This window comes from Ranitomeya variabilis, chromosome 3 (assembly GCF_051348905.1).
Source record: "Ranitomeya variabilis isolate aRanVar5 chromosome 3, aRanVar5.hap1, whole genome shotgun sequence".
In the NCBI taxonomy this organism is placed as follows: Eukaryota; Metazoa; Chordata; class Amphibia; order Anura; family Dendrobatidae; genus Ranitomeya; species Ranitomeya variabilis.
The window spans coordinates 69,674,094-69,692,245 of NC_135234.1; the positions used below are offsets into that span (position 1 = coordinate 69,674,094).

General features: G+C 46.1%; 1 protein-coding gene across 1 annotated transcript in view; it reads right to left on the reverse strand.

The window, feature by feature from the left end:
* The window catches only part of RIOX2 (ribosomal oxygenase 2), a 106,451-nt gene that overhangs the window by 22,808 nt on the left and 65,491 nt on the right, over positions 1-18,152 (reverse strand). The gene's annotated exons all lie outside the window — the stretch shown is intronic.

Below are 18,152 nucleotides of genomic sequence, written 5' to 3' on the forward strand. Positions count from 1 at the left end.
TCTTATCGCTGTACAGCCAGTAATCTCATATAGCACAGGAGCCAGGGGTCTGTAATAGTGTGTGCTTGTGTATCGTGTATATATCACCAGTAGCTGTACACTGTACCTCCTGCCGTCACTGCCCTCTGTATTAGTGTGTCCTGGGTATATATAACTGGTGGCTGTACACTGTACCCCCTGCTGTATTAGTGTGTGCGGTGTATATATAACCGGTGACTGTACACTGTACCTCCTGCTGTATTAGTGTGCGGTGTATATATAACCGGTGACTGTACACTGTACCTCCTGCTGTATTAGTGTGTGCGGTGTATATATAACCGGTGACTGTACCTCCTGCTGTATTAGTGTGCGGTGTATATATAACCGGTGGCTGTACACTGTACCTCCTGCTGTATTAGTGTGTGCGGTGTATATATAACCGGTGACTGTACACTGTACCTCCTGCTGTATTAGTGTGTGCGGTGTATATATAACCGGTGGATATACACTGTACCTCCTGCTGTATTAGTGTGCGGTGTATATATAACCGGTGACTGTACACTGTACCTCCTGCTGTATTAGTGTGCGGTGTATATATAACCGGTGGCTGTACACTGTACCTCCTGCTGTATTAGTGTGCGGTGTATATATAACCGGTGGCTGTACACTGTACCTCCTGCTGTATTAGTGTGTGCGGTGTACATATAACCGGTGGCTGTACACTGTACCTCCTGCTGTATTAGTGTGTGCGGTGTATATATAACCGGTGACTGTACACTGTACCTCCTGCTGTATCAGTGTGTGCGGTGTATATATAACCGGTGACTGTACACTGTACCTCCTGCTGTATTAGTGTGTGCGGTGTATATATAACCGGTGACTGTACACTGTACCTCCTGCTGTATCAGTGTGTGCGGTGTATATATAACCGGTGACTGTACACTGTACCTCCTGCTGTATTAGTGTGCGGTGTATATATAACCGGTGGCTGTACACTGTACCTCCTGCTGTATTAGTGTGTGCGGTGTATATATAACCGGTGACTGTACACTGTACCTCCTGCTGTATTAGTGTGTGCGGTGTATATATAACCGGTGACTGTACACTGTACCTCCTGCTGTATTAGTGTGTGCGGTGTATATATAACCGGTGACTGTACACTGTACCTCCTGCTGTATTAGTGTGTGCGGTGTACATATAACCGGTGGCTGTACACTGTACCTCCTGCTGTATTAGTGTGTGCGGTGTATATATAACCGGTGACTGTACACTGTACCTCCTGCTGTATTAGTGTGCGGTGTATATATAACCGGTGGCTGTACACTGTACCTCCTGCTGTATTAGTGTGTGCGGTGTATATATAACCTGTGGCTGTACACTGTACCTCCTGCTGTATTAGTGTGTGCGGTGTATATATAACCTGTGGCTGTACACTGTACCTCCTGCTGTATTAGTGTGTGCGGTGTATATATAACCGGTAGCTGTACACTGTACATCCTGCTGTATTAGTGTGTGCGGTGTATATATAACCGGTGACTGTACACTGTACCTCCTGCTGTATTAGTGTGTGAGGTGTATATATAACCTGTGACTGTACACTGTACCTCCTGCTGTATTAGTGTGTGCGGTGTATATATAACCGGTGACTGTACACTGTACCTCCTACTGTATTAGTGTGTGCGGTATATATATAACCGGTGACTGTACACTGTACCTCCTGCTGTATTAGTGTGCGGTGTATATATAACCGGTGACTGTACACTGTACCTCCTGCTGTATTAGTGTGCGGTGTATATATAACCGGTGACTGCACACTGTACCTCCTGCTGTATTAGTGTGTACGGTGTATATATAACCGGTGACTGTACACTGTACCTCCTGCTGTATTAGTGTGTGCGGTGTATATATAACCGGTGGCTGCACACTGTACCTCCTGCTGTATTAGTGTGTGCGGTGTATATATAACCGGTGACTGTACACTGTACCTCCTGCTGTATCAGTGTGTGCGGTGTATATATAACCGGTGACTGTACACTGTACCTCCTGCTGTATTAGTGTGTGCGGTGTATATATAACCGGTGGCTGCACACTGTACCTCCTGCTGTATTAGTGTGCGGTGTATATATAACCGGTGGCTGTACACTGTACCTCCTGCTGTATTAGTGTGTGCGGTGTATATATAACCGGTGACTGTACACTGTACCTCCTGCTGTATTAGTGTGTGCGGTGTATATATAACCAGTGACTGTACATTGTACCTCCTGCTATATTAGTGTGTGCGGTGTATATATAACCGGTGACTGCACACTGTACCTCCTGCTGTATTAGTGTGTGCGGTGTATATATAACCGGTGACTGTACACTGTACCTCCTGCTGTATTAGCGTGCGGTGTATATATAACCGGTAGCTGTACACTGTACCTCCTGCTGTATTAGTGTGTGCGGTGTATATATAACCGGTGACTGTACACTGTACCTCCTGCTGTATTAGTGTGTGCGGTGTATATATAACCGGTGACTGTACACTGTACCTCCTGCTGTATTAGTGTGTGCGGTGTATATATAACCGGTGACTGTACACTGTACCTCCTGCTGTATTAGTGTGTGCGGTGTATATATAACCGGTGGCTGTACACTGTACCTCCTGCTGTATTAGTGTGTGCGGTGTATATATAACCGGTGGCTGCACACTGTACCTCCTGCTGTATTAGTGTGCGGTGTATATATAACCGGTGGCTGTACACTGTACCTCCTGCTGTATTAGTGTGTGCAGTTTATATATAACCGGTGACTGTACACTGTACCTCCTGCTGTATTAGTGTGTGCGGTGTATATATAACCAGTGACTGTACATTGTACCTCCTGCTATATTAGTGTGTGCGGTGTATATATAACCGGTGGCTGTACTCTGTACCTCCTGCTGTATTAGTGTGTGCGGTGTATATATAACCGGTGACTGTACACTGTACCTCCTGCTGTATTAGTGTGTGCGGTGTATATATAACCGGTGACTGTACACTGTACCTCCTGCTGTATTAGTGTGTGCGGTGTATATATAACCGGTGACTGTACACTGTACCTCCTGCTGTATTAGTGTGCGGTGTATATATAACCGGTGACTGTACACTGTACCTCCTGCTGTATCAGTGTGTGCGGTGTATATATAACCGGTGACTGTACACTGTACCTCCTGCTGTATTAGTGTGTGCGGTGTATATATAACCGGTGACTGTACACTGTACCTCCTGCTGTATTAGTGTGTGCGGTGTATATATAACCGGTGACTGTACACTGTACCTCCTGCTGTATTAGTGTGCGGTGTATATATAACCGGTGACTGTACACTGTACCTCCTGCTGTATCAGTGTGTGCGGTGTAGATATAACCGGTGACTGTACACTGTACCTCCTGCTGTATTAGTGTGTGCGGTGTATATATAACCGGTGACTGTACACTGTACCTCCTGCTGTATTAGTGTGTGCGGTGTAGATATAACCGGTGACTGTACACTGTACCTCCTGCTGTATTAGTGTGTGCGGTGTATATATAACCGGTGACTGTACACTGTACCTCCTGCTGTATTAGTGTGTGCGGTGTATATATAACCGGTGACTGTACACTGTACCTCCTGCTGTATTAGTGTGTGCGGTGTAGATATAACCGGTGACTGTACACTGTACCCCCTGCTGTATTAGTGTGCGGTGTATATATAACCTGTGACTGTACACTGTACCTCCTGCTGTATTAGTCTGTGCGGTGTATATATAACCGGTGACTGTACACTGTACCTCCTGCTGTATTAGTGTGTGCGGTATATATAACCGGTGACTGTACACTGTACCTCCTGCTGTATTAGTGTGTGCGGTGTAGATATAACCGGTGACTGAACACTGTACCTCCTGCTGTATTAGTGTGTGCGGTGTAGATATAACCGGTGACTGTACACTGTACCTCCTGCTGTATTAGTGTGTGCGGTGTATATATAACCGGTGACTGTACACTGTACCTCCTGCTGTATTAGTGTGTGCGGTGTATATATAACCGGTGGCTGTACACTGTACCTCCTGCTGTATTAGTGTGTGCGGTGTATATATAACCGGTGACTGTACACTGTACCTCCTGCTGTATCAGTGTGTGCGGTGTATATATAACCGGTGACTGTACACTGTACCTCCTGCTGTATTAGTGTGCGGTGTATATATAACCGGTGACTGTACACTGTACCTCCTGCTGTATTAGTGTGTGCGGTGTATATATAACCGGTGGCTGTACACTGTACCTCCTGCTGTATTAGTGTGTGCGGTGTAGATATAACCGGTGACTGTACACTGTACCTCCTGCTGTATTAGTGTGCGGTGTATATATAACCGGTGACTGTACTCTGTACCTCCTGCTGTATTAGTGTGTGCGGTGTATATATAACCGGTGACTGTACACTGTACCTCCTGCTGTATTAGTGTGTGCGGTGTATATATAACCGGTGGCTGTACACTGTACCTCCTGCTGTATTAGTGTGTGCGGTGTATATATAACCGGTGACTGTACACTGTACCTCCTGCTGTATTAGTGTGCGGTGTAGATATAACCGGTGACTGTACACTGTACCTCCTGCTGTATCAGTGTGTGCGGTGTATATATAACCGGTGGCTGTACACTGTACCTCCTGCTGTATTAGTGTGCGGTGTAGATATAACCGGTGACTGTACACTGTACCTCCTGCTGTATCAGTGTGTGCGGTGTATATATAACCGGTGACTGTACACTGTACCTCCTGCTGTATTAGTGTGCGGTGTATATATAACCGGTGACTGTACACTGTACCCCCTGCTGTATTAGTGTGTGCGGTGTAGATATAACCGGTGACTGTACACTGTACCTCCTGCTGTATTAGTGTGTGCGGTGTATATATAACCGGTGACTGTACACTGTACCTCCTGCTGTATCAGTGTGTGCGGTGTAGATATAACCGGTGACTGTACACTGTACCTCCTGCTGTATTAGTGTGTGCGGTGTATATATAACCGGTGGCTGTACACTGCACCCCCTGCTGTATTAGTGTGTGCGGTGTATATATAACCGGTGACTGTACACTGTACCTCCTGCTGTATTAGTGTGCGGTGTATATATAACCGGTGACTGTACACTGTACCTCCTGCTGTATTAGTGTGTGCGGTGTATATATAACCGGTGACTGTACACTGTACCTCCTGCTGTATTAGTGTGTGCGGTGTATATATAACCGGTGACTGTACACTGTACCTCCTGCTGTATTAGTGTGCGGTGTATATATAACCGGTGGCTGTACACTGCACCTCCTGCTGTATCAGTGTGTGCGGTGTATATATAACCGGTGGCTGTACACTGTACCTCCTACTGTATTAGTGTGTGCGGTGTATATAACCGGTGACTGTACACTGTACCTCCTGCTGTATTAGTGTGTGCGGTGTATATATAACCGGTGACTGTACACTGTACCTCCTGCTGTATTAGTGTGTGCGGTGTATATATAACCGGTGACTGTACACTGTACCTCCTGCTGTATTAGTGTGCGGTGTATATATAACCGGTGACTGTACACTGTACCTCCTGCTGTATTAGTGTGCGGTGTATATATAACCGGTGACTGTACACTGTACCTCCTGCTGTATTAGTGTGTGCGGTGTATATATAACCGGTGACTGTACACTGTACCTCCTGCTGTATTAGTGTGTGCGGTGTATATATAACCAGTGACTGTACATTGTACCTCCTGCTGTATTAGTGTGTGCGGTGTAGATATAACCGGTGACTGTACACTGTACCTCCTGCTGTATTAGTGTGTGCGGTGTATATATAACCGGTGACTGTACACTGTACCTCCTGCTGTATTAGTGTGTGCGGTGTATATATAACCGGTGACTGTACACTGTACCTCCTGCTGTATTAGTGTGCGGTGTAGATATAACCGGTGGCTGTACACTGTACCTCCTGCTGTATTAGTGTGTGCGGTGTATATATAACCGGTGACTGTACACTGTACCTCCTGCTGTATTAGTGTGTGCGGTGTATATATAACCTGTGGCTGTACATTGTACCTCCTGCTGTATTAGTGTGTGCGGTGTATATATAACCGGTGGCTGTACACTGTACCTCCTGCTGTATTAGTGTGCGGTGTATATATAACCGGTGACTGTACACTGTACCTCCTGCTGTATTAGTGTGCGGTGTAGATATAACCGGTGGCTGTACACTGTACCTCCTGCTGTATTAGTGTGTGCGGTGTATATATAACCGGTGACTGTACACTGTACCTCCTGCTGTATTAGTGTGTGCGGTGTATATATAACCGATGACTGTACACTGTACCTCCTGCTGTATTAGTGTGCGGTGTAGATATAACCGGTGGCTGTACACTGTACCTCCTGCTGTATTAGTGTGTGCGGTGTATATATAACCGGTGACTGTACACTGTACCTCCTGCTGTATTAGTGTGTGCGGTGTATATATAACCGGTAGCTGTACACTGTACCTCCTGCTGTATTAGTGTGCGGTGTATATATAACCGGTGGCTGTACACTGTACCTCCTGCTGTATTAGTGTGTGCGGTGTATATATAACCGATGACTGTACACTGTACCTCCTGCTGTATTAGTGTGCGGTGTAGATATAACCGGTGACTGTACACTGTACCTCCTGCTGTATTAGTGTGTGCGGTGTATATATAACCGGTGACTGTACACTGTACCTCCTGCTGTATTAGTGTGTGCGGTGTATATATAACCGGTAGCTGTACACTGTACCTCCTGCTGTATTAGTGTGCGGTGTATATATAACCGGTGACTGCACACTGTACCTCCTGCTGTATTAGTGTGTGCGGTGTATATATAACCGGTGGCTGTACACTGCACCTCCTGCTGTATTAGTGTGTGCGGTGTATATATAACCGGTGACTGTACACTGTACCTCCTGCTGTATTAGTGTGTGCGGTGTATATATAACCGGTGACTGTACACTGCACCTCCTGCTGTATTAGTGTGTGCGGTGTATATATAACCGGTGACTGTACACTGCACCTCCTGCTGTATTAGTGTGTGCGGTGTATATATAACCGGTGACTGTACATTGTACCTCCTGCTGTATTAGTGTGCGGTGTATATATAACCGGTAGCTGTACACTGTACCTCCTGCTGTATTAGTGTGCGGTGTATATATAACCGGTGACTGTACACTGTACCTCCTGCTGTATTAGTGTGTGCGGTGTATATATAACCGGTGACTGTACACTGTACCTCCTGCTGTATTAGTGTGCGGTGTATATATAACCGGTGACTGTACACTGTACCTCCTGCTGTATTAGTGTGTGCGGTGTATATATAACCGGTGACTGTACACTGTACCTCCTGCTGTATTAGTGTGTGCGGTGTATATATAACCGGTGACTGTACACTGTACCTCCTGCTGTATTAGTGTGCGGTGTATATATAACCGGTGGCTGTACACTGTACCTCCTGCTGTATTAGTGTGCGGTGTATATATAACCGGTGACTGTACACTGTACCTCCTGCTGTATTAGTGTGTGCGGTGTATATATAACCGGTGACTGTACATTGTACCTCCTGCTGTATTAGTGTGCGGTGTATATATAACCGGTGGCTGTACACTGTACCTCCTGCTGTATTAGTGTGTGCGGTGTATATATAACCGGTGACTGTACACTGTACCTCCTGCTGTATTAGTGTGTGCGGTGTATATATAACCGGTGACTGTACACTGTACCTCCTGCTGTATTAGTGTGTGCGGTGTATATATAACCGGTGACTGTACACTGTACCTCCTGCTGTATCAGTGTGTGCGGTGTATATATAACCTGTGGCTGTACATTGTACCTCCTGCTGTATTAGTGTGTGCGGTGTATATATAACCGGTGGCTGTACACTGTACCTCCTGCTGTATTAGTGTGTGCGGTGTATATATAACCGGTGACTGTACACTGTACCTCCTGCTGTATTAGTGTGTGCGGTGTATATATAACCGGTGGCTGTACACTGTACCTCCTGCTGTATTAGTGTGTGCGGTGTATATATAACCGGTGACTGTACACTGTACCTCCTGCTGTATTAGTGTGTGCGGTGTATATATAACCGGTGACTGTACACTGTACCTCCTGCTGTATTAGTGTGTGCGGTGTATATATAACCGGTGACTGTACACTGTACCTCCTGCTGTATTAGTGTGTGCAGTGTATATATAACCTGTGGCTGTACACTGTACCCCCTGCTGTATTAGTGTGTGCGGTGTATATATAACCGGTAGCTGTACACTGTACCTCCTGCTGTATTAGTGTGTGCGGTGTATATATAACCGGTGACTGTACACTGTACCTCCTGCTGTATTAGTGTGTGCGGTGTATATATAACCGGTGGCTGTACACTGTACCTCCTGCTGTATTAGTGTGTGCGGTGTATATATAACCGGTGACTGTACACTGTACCTCCTGCTGTATTAGTGTGTGCGGTGTATATATAACCGGTGGCTGTACACTGTACCTCCTGCTGTATTAGTGTGTGCGGTGTATATATAACCGGTGACTGTACACTGTACCTCCTGCTGTATTAGTGTGTGCGGTGTATATATAACCGGTGACTGTACACTGTACCTCCTGCTGTATTAGTGTGTGCGGTGTATATATAACCGGTGACTGTACACTGTACCTCCTGCTGTATTAGTGTGTGCGGTGTATATATAATCGGTGACTGTACACTGTACCTCCTGCTGTATTAGTGTGTGCGGTGTATATATAACCGGTGGCTGTACACTGTACCTCCTGCTGTATTAGTGTGTGCGGTGTATATATAACCGGTGGCTGTACACTGTACCTCCTGCTGTATTAGTGTGTGCGGTGTATATATAACCGGTGGCTGTACACTGTACCTCCTGCTGTATTAGTGTGCGGTGTATATATAACCGGTGACTGTACACTGTACCTCCTGCTGTATTAGTGTGTGCGGTGTATATATAACCGGTAGCTGTACACTGTACCTCCTGCTGTATTAGTGTGTGCGGTGTATATATAACCGGTGACTGTACTCTGTACCTCCTGCTGTATTAGTGTGTGCGGTGTATATATAACCGGTGGCTGTACACTGTACCTCCTGCTGTATTAGTGTGTGCGGTGTATATATAACCGGTGACTGTACACTGTACCTCCTGCTGTATTAGTGTGTGCGGTGTATATATAACCGGTGGCTGTACACTGTACCTCCTGCTGTATTAGTGTGTGCGGTGTATATATAACCGGTGGCTGTACACTGTACCTCCTGCTGTATTAGTGTGTGCGGTGTATATATAACCGGTGACTGTACACTGTACCTCCTGCTGTATTAGTGTGTGCGGTGTATATATAACCGGTGGCTGTACACTGTACCTCCTGCTGTATTAGTGTGTGCGGTGTATATATAACCGGTGACTGTACACTGTACCTCCTGCTGTATTAGTGTGTGCGGTGTATATATAACCGGTGACTGTACACTGTACCTCCTGCTGTATTAGTGTGTGCGGTGTATATATAACCGGTAGCTGTACACTGTACCTCCTGCTGTATTAGTGTGTGCGGTGTATATATAACCGGTGACTGCACACTGTACCTCCTGCTGTATTAGTGTGTGCGGTGTATATATAACCGGTAGCTGTACACTGTACCTCCTGCTGTATTAGTGTGCGGTGTATATATAACCGGTGACTGTACACTGTACCTCCTGCTGTATTAGTGTGTGCAGTGTATATATAACCGGTGACTGTACACTGTACCTCCTGCTGTATTAGTGTGTGCGGTGTATATATAACCGGTGACTGTACACTGTACCTCCTGCTGTATTAGTGTGTGCGGTGTAGATATAACCGGTGACTGTACACTGTACCTCCTGCTGTATTAGTGTGTGCGGTGTATATATAACCGGTGGCTGTACACTGTACCTCCTGCTGTATCAGTGTGTGCGGTGTATATATAACCGGTGACTGTACACTGTACCTCCTGCTGTATTAGTGTGCGGTGTATATATAACCGGTGGCTGTACACTGTACCTCCTGCTGTATTAGTGTGTGCGGTGTATATATAACCGGTGACTGTACACTGTACCTCCTGCTGTATTAGTGTGTGCGGTGTATATATAACCGGTGACTGTACACTGTACCTCCTGCTGTATTAGTGTGTGCGGTGTATATATAACCTGTAGCTGTACACTGCACCTCCTGCTGTATTAGTGTGTGCGGTGTATATATAACCGGTGACTGTACACTGTACCTCCTGCTGTATTAGTGTGCGGTGTAGATATAACCGGTGGCTGTACACTGTACCTCCTGCTGTATTAGTGTGTGCGGTGTATATATAACCGGTGACTGTACACTGTACCTCCTGCTGTATTAGTGTGCGGTGTAGATATAACCGGTGGCTGTACACTGTACCTCCTGCTGTATTAGTGTGCGGTGTATATATAACCGGTAGCTGTACACTGTACCTCCTGCTGTATTAGTGTGTGCGGTGTATATATAACCGGTGACTGTACACTGCACCTCCTGCTGTATTAGTGTGCGGTGTATATATAACCGGTGACTGTACACTGTACCTCCTGCTGTATTAGTGTGTGCGGTGTATATATAACCGGTAGCTGTACACTGTACCTCCTGCTGTATTAGTGTGCGGTGTATATATAACCGGTGGCTGTACACTGTACCTCCTGCTGTATTAGTGTGTGCGGTGTATATATAACCGGTGACTGTACACTGTACCTCCTGCTGTATTAGTGTGCGGTGTATATATAACCGGTGGCTGTACACTGTACCTCCTGCTGTATTAGTGTGTGCGGTGTATATATAATCGGTGACTGTACACTGTACCTCCTGCTGTATTAGTGTGCGGTGTATATATAACCGGTGACTGTACACTGTACCTCCTGCTGTATTAGTGTGCGGTGTATATATAACCGGTGGCTGTACACTGTACCTCCTGCTGTATTAGTGTGTGCGGTGTATATATAACCGGTGGCTGTACACTGTACCTCCTGCTGTATTAGTGTGCGGTGTAGATATAACCGGTGACTGTACACTGTACCTCCTGCTGTATTAGTGTGTGTGGTGTATATATAACCGGTGACTGTACACTGTACCTCCTGCTGTATTAGTGTGTGTGGTGTATATATAACCGGTGACTGTACACTGTACCCCCTGCTGTATTAGTGTGTGCGGTGTATATATAATCGGTGACTGTACTCTGTACCTCCTGCTGTATTAGTGTGCGGTGTAGATATAACCGGTGACTGTACACTGTACCTCCTGCTGTATTAGTGTGTGCGGTGTATATATAACCGGTGGCTGTACACTGTACCTCCTGCTGTATTAGTGTGTGTGGTGTATATATAACCGGTGACTGTACACTGTACCCCCTGTTGTATTAGTGTGTGCGGTGTATATATAACCGGTGACTGTACACTGTACCTCCTGCTGTATTAGTGTGCGGTGTATATATAACCGGTGACTGTACACTGTACCTCCTGCTGTATTAGTGTGTGCGGTGTAGATATAACCGGTGGCTGTACACTGTACCTCCTGCTGTATTAGTGTGTGCGGTGTATATATAACCGGTGACTGTACACTGTACCTCCTGCTGTATTAGTGTGTGCGGTGTAGATATAACCGGTGGCTGTACACTGTACCTCCTGCTGTATTAGTGTGCGGTGTATATATAACCGGTGACTGTACACTGTACCTCCTGCTGTATTAGTGTGTGCGGTGTATATAACCGGTGACTGTACACTGTACCTCCTGCTGTATCAGTGTGTGCAGTGTATATATAACCGGTGACTGTACACTGTACCTCCTGCTGTATTAGTGTGCGGTGTATATATAACCGGTGACTGTACACTGTACCTCCTGCTGTATTAGTGTGTGCGGTGTAGATATAACCGGTGGCTGTACACTGTACCTCCTGCTGTATTAGTGTGTGCGGTGTATATATAACCGGTGACTGTACACTGTACCTCCTGCTGTATTAGTGTGTGCGGTGTATATATAACCGGTGGCTGTACACTGTACCTCCTGCTGTATTAGTGTGCGGTGTAGATATAACCGGTGACTGTACACTGTACCTCCTGCTGTATTAGTGTGTGTGGTGTATATATAACCGGTGACTGTACACTGTACCTCCTGCTGTATTAGTGTGTGTGGTGTATATATAACCGATGACTGTACACTGTACCTCCTGCTGTATTAGTGTGCGGTGTAGATATAACCGGTGGCTGTACACTGTACCTCCTGCTGTATTAGTGTGCGGTGTATATATAATAGGTGACTGTACACTGTACCTCCTGCTGTATTAGTGTGTGCGGTGTATATATAACCGGTGACTGTACACTGCACCTCCTGCTGTATTAGTGTGTGCGGTGTATATATAACCGGTGACTGTACATTGTACCTCCTGCTGTATTAGTGTGCGGTGTATATATAACCGGTAGCTGTACACTGTACCTCCTGCTGTATTAGTGTGCGGTGTATATATAACCGGTGACTGTACACTGTACCTCCTGCTGTATTAGTGTGCGGTGTATATATAATCGGTGACTGTACACTGTACCTCCTGCTGTATTAGTGTGTGCGGTGTATATATAACCGGTGGCTGTACACTGTACCTCCTGCTGTATTAGTGTGCGGTGTATATATAACCGGTGACTGTACACTGTACCTCCTGCTGTATTAGTGTGTGCGGTGTACATATAACCGGTGGCTGTACACTGTACCTCCTGCTGTATTAGTGTGTGCGGTGTATATATAACCGGTGGCTGTACACTGTACCTCCTGCTGTATTAGTGTGTGTGGTGTATATATAACCGGTGACTGTACACTGTACCTCCTGCTGTATTAGTGTGCGGTGTAGATATAACCGGTGACTGTACACTGTACCTCCTGCTGTATTAGTGTGTGTGGTGTATATATAACCGGTGACTGTACACTGTACCTCCTGCTGTATTAGTGTGTGTGGTGTATATATAACCGGTGACTGTACACTGTACCCCCTGCTGTATTAGTGTGTGCGGTGTATATATAATCGGTGACTGTACTCTGTACCTCCTGCTGTATTAGTGTGCGGTGTAGATATAACCGGTGACTGTACACTGTACCTCCTGCTGTATTAGTGTGTGTGGTGTATATATAACCGGTGACTGTACACTGTACCCCCTGTTGTATTAGTGTGTGCGGTGTATATATAACCGGTGACTGTACACTGTACCTCCTGCTGTATTAGTGTGCGGTGTATATATAACCGGTGACTGTACACTGTACCTCCTGCTGTATTAGTGTGTGCGGTGTAGATATAACCGGTGGCTGTACACTGTACCTCCTGCTGTATTAGTGTGTGCGGTGTATATATAACCGGTGACTGTACACTGTACCTCCTGCTGTATTAGTGTGTGCGGTGTAGATATAACCGGTGGCTGTACACTGTACCTCCTGCTGTATTAGTGTGCGGTGTATATATAACCGGTGACTGTACACTGTACCTCCTGCTGTATTAGTGTGTGCGGTGTATATAACCGGTGACTGTACACTGTACCTCCTGCTGTATCAGTGTGTGCAGTGTATATATAACCGGTGACTGTACACTGTACCTCCTGCTGTATTAGTGTGCGGTGTATATATAACCGGTGACTGTACACTGTACCTCCTGCTGTATTAGTGTGTGCGGTGTAGATATAACCGGTGGCTGTACACTGTACCTCCTGCTGTATTAGTGTGCGGTGTATATATAACCGGTGACTGTACACTGTACCTCCTGCTGTATCAGTGTGTGCGGTGTATATATAACCTGTGACTGTACACTGTACCTCCTGCTGTATTAGTGTGTGCGGTGTATATATAACCGGTGACTGTACACTGTACCTCCTGCTGTATTAGTGTGTGCGGTGTATATATAACCGGTGACTGTACACTGTACCTCCTGCTGTATTAGTGTGTGCGGTGTATATATAACCGGTGACTGTACACTGTACCTCCTGCTGTATTAGTGTGTGCGGTGTAGATATAACCGGTGGCTGTACACTGTACCTCCTGCTGTATTAGTGTGCGGTGTATATATAACCGGTGACTGTACACTGTACCTCCTGCTGTATCAGTGTGTGCGGTGTATATATAACCGGTGACTGTACACTGTACCTCCTGCTGTATTAGTGTGTGCGGTGTATATATAACCGGTGACTGTACACTGCACCTCCTGCTGTATTAGTGTGTGCGGTGTATATATAACCGGTGACTGTACACTGCACCTCCTGCTGTATTAGTGTGTGCGGTGTATATATAACCGGTGACTGTACACTGTACCTCCTGCTGTATTAGTGTGTGCGGTGTATATATAACCGGTGACTGTACACTGTACCTCCTGCTGTATTAGTGTGTGCGGTGTATATATAACCGGTGACTGTACACTGTACCTCCTGCTGTATTAGTGTGTGCGGTGTATATATAACCGGTGACTGTACACTGCACCTCCTGCTGTATTAGTGTGTGCGGTGTATATATAACCGGTGACTGTACACTGTACCTCCTGCTGTATTAGTGTGTGCGGTGTATATATAACCAGTGACTGTACATTGTACCTCCTGCTGTATTAGTGTGCGGTGTATATATAACCGGTAGCTGTACACTGTACCTCCTGCTGTATTAGTGTGTGCGGTGTATATATAACCGGTGACTGTACACTGTACCTCCTGCTGTATTAGTGTGCGGTGTATATATAACCGGTGGCTGTACACTGTACCTCCTGCTGTATTAGTGTGCGGTGTATATATAACCGGTGGCTGTACACTGTACCCCCTGCTGTATTAGTGTGCGGTGTATATATAACCGGTGACTGTACACTGTACCTCCTGCTGTATTAGTGTGTGCAGTGTATATATAACCTGTGGCTGTACACTGTACCCCCTGCTGTATTAGTGTGTGCGGTGTATATATAACCGGTAGCTGTACACTGTACCTCCTGCTGTATTAGTGTGTGCGGTGTATATATAACCGGTGACTGTACACTGTACCTCCTGCTGTATTAGTGTGTGCGGTGTATATATAACCGGTGGCTGTACACTGTACCTCCTGCTGTATTAGTGTGTGCGGTGTATATATAACCGGTGACTGTACACTGTACCTCCTGCTGTATTAGTGTGCGGTGTATATATAACCGGTGACTGTACACTGTACCTCCTGCTGTATTAGTGTGTGCAGTGTATATATAACCGGTGACTGTACACTGTACCTCCTGCTGTATTAGTGTGTGCGGTGTATATATAACCGGTGACTGTACACTGTACCTCCTGCTGTATTAGTGTGCGGTGTATATATAACCGGTGACTGTACACTGTACCTCCTGCTGTATTAGTGTGTGCGGTGTATATATAACCGGTGACTGTACACTGTACCTACTGCTGTATTAGTGTGTGCGGTGTATATATAACCGGTGACTGTACACTGTACCTCCTGCTGTATTAGTGTGCGGTGTAGATATAACCGGTGACTGTACACTGTACCTCCTGCTGTATCAGTGTGTGCGGTGTATATATAACCGGTGACTGTACACTGTACCTCCTGCTGTATTAGTGTGTGCGGTGTAGATATAACCGGTGACTGTACACTGTACCTCCTGCTGTATTAGTGTGTGCGGTGTATATATAACCGGTGACTGTACACTGTACCTCCTGCTGTATTAGTGTGCGGTGTATATATAACCGGTGACTGTACACTGTACCCCCTGCTGTATTAGTGTGTGCGGTGTAGATATAACCGGTGACTGTACACTGTACCTCCTGCTGTATTAGTGTGTGCGGTGTATATATAACCGGTGACTGTACACTGTACCTCCTGCTGTATTAGTGTGCGGTGTATATATAACCGGTGACTGTACACTGTACCTCCTGCTGTATTAGTGTGCGGTGTATATATAACCGGTGGCTGTACACTGTACCTCCTGCTGTATCAGTGTGTGCGGTGTATATATAACCGGTGACTGTACACTGTACCTCCTGCTGTATTAGTGTGCGGTGTATATATAACCGGTGGCTGTACACTGCACCTCCTGCTGTATTAGTGTGAGGTGTATATATAACCGGTGACTGTACACTGTACCTCCTGCTGTATTAGTGTGCGGTGTATATATAACCGGTGACTGTACACTGTACCTCCTGCTGTATTAGTGTGTGCGGTGTATATATAACCGGTGACTGTACACTGTACCTCCTGCTGTATTAGTGTGTGCGGTGTATATATAACCGGTAGCTGTACACTGTACCTCCTGCTGTATTAGTGTGTGCGGTGTATATATAACCGGTAGCTGTACACTGTACCTCCTGCTGTATTAGTGTGTGCGGTGTATATATAACCGGTGACTGTACACTGTACCTCCTGCTGTATTAGTGTGTGCGGTGTATATATAACCGGTAGCTGTACACTGTACCTCCTGCTGTATTAGTGTGCGGTGTATATATAACCGGTGGCTGTACTCTGTACCTCCTGCTGTATTAGTGTGTGCGGTGTATATATAACCGGTGACTGTACACTGTACCCCCTGCTGTATTAGTGTGCGGTGTATATATAACCGGTGGCTGTACACTGTACCTCCTGCTGTATCAGTGTGTGCGGTGTATATATAACCGGTGGCTGTACACTGTACCTCCTGCTGTATTAGTGTGTGCGGTGTATATATAACCTGTGACTGTACACTGTACCTCCTGCTGTATTAGTGTGTGCGGTGTATATATAACCGGTGACTGTACTCTGTACCTCCTGCTGTATTAGTGTGTGCGGTGTATATATAACCGGTGGCTGTACACTGTACCTCCTGCTGTATTAGTGTGTGCGGTGTATATATAACCGGTGACTGTACACTGTACCTCCTGCTGTATCAGTGTGTGCGGTGTATATATAACCGGTGGCTGTACACTGTACCTCCTGCTGTATTAGTGTGTGCGGTGTATATATAACCGGTGGCTGTACATTGTACCTCCTGCTGTATTAGTGTGCGGTGTATATATAACCGGTGACTGTACACTGTACCTCCTGCTGTATTAGTGTGTGCGGTGTATATATAACCAGTGACTGTACATTGTACCTCCTGCTGTATTAGTGTGTGCGGTGTATATATAACCGGTGGCTGTACACTGTACCTCCTGCTGTATTAGTGTGTGCGGTGTATATATAACCGGTGACTGTACACTGTACCCCCTGCTGTATTAGTGTGTGCGGTGTATATATAACCGGTGACTGTACACTGTACCTCCTGCTGTATTAGTGTGCGGTGTATATATAACCGGTGACTGTACACTGTACCTCCTGCTGTATTAGTGTGCGGTGTATATATAACCGGTGGCTGTACACTGTACCTCCTGCTGTATTAGTGTGTGCGGTGTATATATAACCGGTGACTGTACACTGTACCTCCTGCTGTATTAGTGTGCGGTGTATATATAACCGGTGGCTGTACACTGTACCTCCTGCTGTATTAGTGTGTGCGGTGTATATATAACCGGTGGCTGTACACTGTACCTCCTGCTGTATTAGTGTGTGCGGTGTATACATAACCGGTGGCTGTACATTGTACCTCCTGCTGTATTAGTGTGCGGTGTATATATAACCGGTGGCTGTACACTGTACCTCCTGCTGTATTAGTGTGTGCGGTGTATACATAACCGGTGGCTGTACATTGTACCTCCTGCTGTATTAGTGTGCGGTGTAGATATAACCGGTGACTGTACACTGTACCTCCTGCTGTATTAGTGTGCGGTGTATATATAACCGGTGGCTGTACACTGTACCTCCTGCTGTATTAGTGTGTGCGGTGTAGATATAACCGGTGGCTGTACATTGTACCTCCTGCTGTATTAGTGTGCGGTGTAGATATAACCGGTGACTGTACACTGTACCCCCTGCTGTATTAGTGTGTGCGGTGTATATATAACCGGTGACTGTACACTGTACCTCCTGCTGTATTAGTGTGTGCGGTGTATATATAACCGGTGACTGTACACTGTACCTCCTGCTGTATTAGTGTGCGGTGTATATATAACCGGTGGCTGTACACTGTACCTCCTGCTGTATTAGTGTGTGCGGTGTATATATAACCGGTGACTGTACACTGTACCTCCTGCTGTATCAGTGTGTGCGGT